The 6,314-nt window shown below is 35.8% G+C and overlaps 1 protein-coding gene across 1 annotated transcript in view; it reads left to right on the top strand.

Annotated features, from left to right (window-relative positions):
- Nucleotides 1-6,314, top strand: part of LOC149801802 (elongation factor-like GTPase 1) — a 139,602-nt gene that overhangs the window by 69,580 nt on the left and 63,708 nt on the right. The window lies entirely within an intron of this gene.

Raw genomic sequence — 6,314 nt, 5'->3', positions numbered from 1 at the left:
TATGCCTTTGTTTTCTTTTTGTTAGAAATGATTTTAATTCTTTTGGCTAATTTCTTTAATAGTTGTTATTTTCCAATTCCTCTTCACCAGTGAAACAGTGACTTAGGAACGTCATGATTTTCCTTTGGTTTTGGGAAATGAAATTTGTGCTGAAATTTTGAACAATAAAAATGTATTTTTAGAAGTGCATATTTTAGGAGGAAATTGTTTAATTTTCGGTGTTTTGCTTCATTTTGAATTGCTTTATTTTGGAAGTGGGGACCTATTCAGATAGGGACTTGGGTCATAGCATTTTTAGCCCAAGGGTATGTCTAAAGGGAAGACTCATGGAAAATGTTCTTGGCATTAATTTGAACTTTTTCAAGGTCAAGGAATAATAATAATAATAATAGTAATAATAATAATAATAATAATATTGTTGTTGTTGTTGTTTTCGGGGTTAATGCCATTTTTCAGCACAAGATAGGCTATACATGGCGGTCAGTATAACTGGTGGAGGAAGAACCCTGTAAAACCCAGGGAAGAACCAATGACCCATGAGAAGCTACTGACAGGCTTTCCCACGTACCCACGCTAGCCGAGCCTTGGACTCGAACCCACGCAGGCAGAGGTGAGATGGCAGTGATCCGGAACATTGAGCGCTTTAGACCACTCGGCCACTCGGGGCCCCAATAATAATAATAGTAATAATAATAATAATAATAAATAGTAGTAGTAATAGCATTAATAATAATAATAACAATAATAATAACAATGACAACAAAAACAATGAGGACAGCAACAACAAGTAACAGCAACAATAATAGTAAAACTTGATACAACAAACAAGGGAATTTTTTCAAGGTGTTGATGATATTGATTACTGTACTGGTTGGTAATTAAGCTGGTGGTTGTAAAGTAGTAGAAGTACTAATACTGTTGTGATACAACCATATCCATCACATTTAGCCACCGATGTTGTCTAGATAAATGAAAGCTCAGATATATGACAATAATGCTGAGAAAAATTCTTGGTCCAGATGTCATTCCTTTAATCTGCTTCATATAAAAGCCCACATAACACTTTGTGGATAATTGACATTTTGGGTTAATTGCAGATCATTTCCAGCTTATGAATTGACAATGTCTGTCTTTCTGTCTGTCTGTACATGTTGTTCTGTATGGCATCAATACTTCTGTTTGATTTTAGGTCATTTTCTTATATTTTGTTGCTCTTGGAATCAACATAACTTGGTTTTTAGAAGTGTCATATGCATTACTTATTCATACAGGAAAATTAGGTCACTATGACCCATATCTCACAGTCCAGTGACATTTATCACATTTTCTCCGGTGCTGTTGCCTATGAAGTCCCTAAACTTGGTATGTAATTGTGTCATGAGGAATACTGCAGTGATGGTTTGGTGATGTGTACTTAACTGTAGTATTGAACTCTTGATTAGGGTTTGTGTTAAATCGCTTTCTCAGACATCACTGCTATATGCCAGTCTGTTGAACCAGAAAAATTCCACAGATGTTTCCTACCATATATGCTTGCTTATAAGTCAAGTCAGACTTCCAGCAAAATAGATACTGGTCTGCCATTGCATAATGCACCTGCAGATCAGGGTCTATGTTGTTTGTTCTACTGATTGCTCCTAACAGACTCTACAAACCCCCTATCTACTGGTGTATTGTGTGATGGCATATATGGGTCTATGCAGATTGCAGTTGTTCTCATCTTATAAAGTGAGTACATTTGGTAACCAGTGAAAAAGAATATCCATAGTTTGTAATCTGCCATATTGATACAGGCAGTTTTCTTGTACCATTGCAGTGATAGCATGTGTGTGTGTGTATGTGTGTGTGATTAGGATTTTTAATGTAGCTTTAACACTTTCAGTCATATCGCAGTGATGTCTGCAGTGTGGCAGTTTATAGTGATGTCAAGCACTGGGGCATTATGCCGCAGACATGTAGCATGATGTCCCACCCAGTCACATTATCCTGACACCATGCCAACCAGTCCTAACACTAACCTTAATGCTGAACGCCTAGCAAGGCAGCTGTTAGTACCATTTTTGTAAATCTTTGGTATGACTCAGCCAGGGTTCGAACCCACTACCTCCCGCTTCCGAGGCGGATGCTCTAACCACTAGGCCACCGGAGTGGTCTGCAGTGATAGCACATGTAGTGACTACAAAGTGGTAGTAGTATATGTAGTAGCACAGTTATTCATCCATCATCAATCTTTTAATACATTTGTTATTGCTGTGCCTCCCAGACTACAGGGAGAAATTGCCATGAAACTTTACATTCATCTTATGGTCTGTTTGGTTTGGAATGAAAAATTTGCCTCTATGACTGACTTAAAATATGGCCATTATCAAAGTCTTCTTTACACTATTCCTTCATAATGGATGACTGTATCAGAGTTGGTCTTTTAACTAAAGACTTGTGATACATGCATTTAGTTAGTTGTACTTAAATTTAGTTAGTTGTACTTAAAGACTTTAGGATACATGTATTTAGTTAGTCCCTACTTTAAAAACATATGATATTTAGTTAGTCCTACTTTAAAAACATAATATTTAGTTAGTCCTACTTAAATATTTCTTATGATATTTAGTTAGTCCAATTTAAAGATTTCTTATGATATTTAGTTAGTCCTTAATAAAAATTGCACCAGTCTGGCTTCCAGCATAGCTGCTATGGTGGCCCTCTAGAAAATTTTGTTTTTGCTATTCCTTCAGAACAGAGGTTAATATTGTCATATGGTTTTCACTGAAAGTCTTTTACAATGGCTAATTGGTCCTTAGTGTAAATGGTGCTGATTAGAACTCATTGTTGCCGTTATGGCCGTCTTGTCTGTTTGGTTCAAGTCTCAAATGTGGCCAGCGTAGGTATGTGAGAAAGCTTGTCAGTAAATTCTATGGTTTGGTGGTTCTTCCCGGGATTTTCCTTGGTTCTTACCCAACAAAATAGCCTATCATGCAGTGAAGAATGGCATTAAAGTAACAAAACAAAACCAGTTTTGCTATGTCTGATATATACCAACATTCTATGCTCTGTTAAAACTAATTATTTTCTTATGTTTAAAAGCACTAAATTGTTGAACTGGCGTCATTCAGGGTATTCTTCAGATATATCCACAAACTTGATTTGATAAAAATATCCATCTAGTAGACCCATGCTGGTATCCCAAGAGGAGAGCAGTGATTAGTTACTGATGGGGTCTTGATGGTAAACTGTATGTAATTTTACTTACATCAGACATACTAGAGTTGTATCTAACTCACTCAAATGAAAAAAGGTGGTAATAATTTTTGAATTTCCTTTTGGGATGGACAAAACAGGAATTGCTAGAGAAAAGAAACATCTGTGATCTACCCTTAGGAGAGCACAAACTGCTCTACTATTTGGATTGTATAGACCTGATTCAAAATAAAACATTAGTTCTGCATGGTTAGATAGAAATGGTTTTCAAACTCATGACCGAATGTACTGGGACTGTTTCACTGCACGAGATTATGTAAAGGCAGCAGCAGAAGTAATAGTAGTGGTTGCGGTGGTAAGCAATAATATCAGTAATAGTAGTTCAATTGGAGCTGGTTGTTACTGCTGTTGTTTTGGGGTTTAACATGAATTTTCAGCACATGATAGGCTGTACGTGGCAGCCAGTATTTCTGATGGGGGAAGATCCTGGAAAAATCCCGGGTAGAACCACTGACCTATGGGATGCTACTGGTAAACTTTCTCACATACCCATTCTGGCTAAGCCTAAGACTCAAACTCAATCAGACAGAGGTGAGATGTCAGTCATCTGTAAAGATAAGCACCTTAGATCACTCGTCCACCCAGGACCCATTTAGTATTGGTGATTATGTCAGTGGTAGTAAAATGGCAGTTAGTTTCTGAGTGAATGTTGATAGTAGTAGTAGTAGTAGCAGTAATAGTACTAGTAGTAGTAGTAGCAGTAATAGTACTAGTAGTAGTAGTAGTATTAGTACTAATAGTAATTGTAGTAGCAGTAATAGTACTAGTAGTAGTAGTAGTAGCAGTAATAGTGCTAGTAGTAGCAGTAATAGTAGTAGTAGTAACAGTAGGTACAGTAGTAGTAGTAGCAGTAATAGTACTAGTAGTAGTAGTAGCAGTAATAGTACTAGTAGTAGTAGCAGTAATAGTACTAGTAGTAGTAGTAACAGTAATAGTACTACTAGTAGTAGTAGTAGTAGTAGCAGTAGTAGTAGTAGTAACAGTAATAGTACTAGTAGTAGTAGTAGCAGTAATAGTAGTAGTAGTAGTAGCAGTAATAGTACTAGTAGTAGTAGCAGTAATGGTACTAGTAGTAGTAGTAGTAGCAGTAATAGTACTAGTAGTAGTAGTAGCAGTAATAGTACTAGTAGTAGTAGTAGCAGTAATAGTACTAGTAGTAGTAGTAGTAGTAGTAGTTATATGATTAACTGTTAGTAAAATCTGTTGCAGTAAAAATAACACTATATTTGCAGAGCTGATAAGGCCAAATACAAAACATATGTGTGGTTCTGGTTACCTGGCCAACCCTGTTTCCTATTTTTACCTGCCAACCCTACATTTAAAAAAAATTAGGAAATGAAGACCAAAAAAAACAATATTTGAACTGACCAACCCTATTTTTAACTGCTGACCCAATATGTCTTTCTTCCGCATAAACAGAACAACCGATTTTTATATGTGGTGTGAGAGCAATATCAGTTTTTGTATTAGCAGTAACGTATTACATTGCATAGTGACTTACAAGTTCAATCAAATAGCACACTGCACAGATACAGCCATCTGCAGTTTGCAATCAGTAATCAATAAAGCAAGTATCATAGACCCTGATCTATAGTGCAGATCAGCATCGATGTTTTTTTGCAGTCAGACTCGACTTTTAAGCGAGTAGAGACTGTAAATTTCATAACAGAGAGATTTTGGCAGAGAATATTAGATGAACAAATTCAGCAACAGTTTCTAGGTTAAAAGATCATAAATCATTCCTTACAATAGTTTAAATTTAGTTTGTCTGATTTATTGTATCAGCAGCACACATTGATGGGAGAATGGTAAAATATTGTTTTTCCTTAACAAATGGTCCTAAGACTTGGAAGCTCAGCCACATTTTTGAAAATGATGATCATAGGGTTTATGTCTTGAATATGATGGTTCAGAGCTAATTACTTTTCATTGTGTGGTAAACAGCCTGAATATAACTTCACCAAGCATTTTCGGTTGATGAAGTTTTGAAAGTCAGTTCTAGGAATGTTTATTATTTATTTTGTCTTTAGACAAATCTCGGGGAAAAAATAACAGATATATCTCAACCTGAATGACTTGGCAGTCTGACCTAATATCAGAACATTAATTAGTGCTTCATTTTAAAAATAGGTAAAGTGTTATACATGGTTTGTGCATCAATGATATGAACAGCATATCATGTAAAGTTGGGTCCAACTGCAAACAATGTAGACATGATCTGCTGGCTCATGTGATAGATGATCAAGATCTTTGCAGCTTGTTGAACTGATTATTCCATACACACTGCAGAGATTGAGATCTGCCAGTGAATTATGTCATGGAAGATCTGGGTCTGTGCAGTTTTAGTTGGATTTGACTTATAAGTGAGTATATATGGTATGTATTATATTCCCTCACTGTAAAACTGTTCATGGGAGTCGTAACATTACACAGCTTATGGATGAAATTGCCTTTATTTGAGGTATTTTATACATATTATTGTATAATGATGTTAGATCTATGACCATACCCTTAGTATGTAAAGAGTTACCTTATAATAAGGTACATTATAGTGAGTTAGCTACACTTGTCACATTGATGCATGATCCTAATACTGTATGATAGGTTATAATTTTCATGGTTTATATTTTTGCTGTTTTTGCAGTCTTGCACAAAAATGAACCATCCTTGAAGATTTTGTAAAATTTAAATTATAACCAGGAATGATACTGAATACACCTGTTATAAGTTGATTCAAACTGCAAACAACAAAGATCCTGATCTGTCATAGCATAATGCACCTGCAGATTATAATCTATGTTGTTTGTTCTACTGACTACTCCTAACAAACTGCACAGACCCAGAACTGCCTGTGCATTATGCAATGACATATCCAGGTCTATGCAGTTTGCAATTGGACACTACTTGTAAGTGAGCATATATGGTAGTGGACAGCAGTGAGAAATCAGAATGCCCTGAAAATGATGTTAGATTGGGAGCCAACAAAATTTATTGGCATTGAACAAATACATTTTTTCCCTAACTGATTAAATGAAGCATAAACGAGAAAACAGATGTCA

This window comes from Sinohyriopsis cumingii, chromosome 4, assembly GCF_028554795.1.
Source record: "Sinohyriopsis cumingii isolate HCF-2022 chromosome 4, ASM2855479v2, whole genome shotgun sequence".
Lineage (NCBI taxonomy): Eukaryota > Metazoa > Mollusca > Bivalvia > Unionida > Unionidae > Sinohyriopsis > Sinohyriopsis cumingii.
This window is presented reverse-complemented; position numbering and strand designations above follow the sequence as displayed.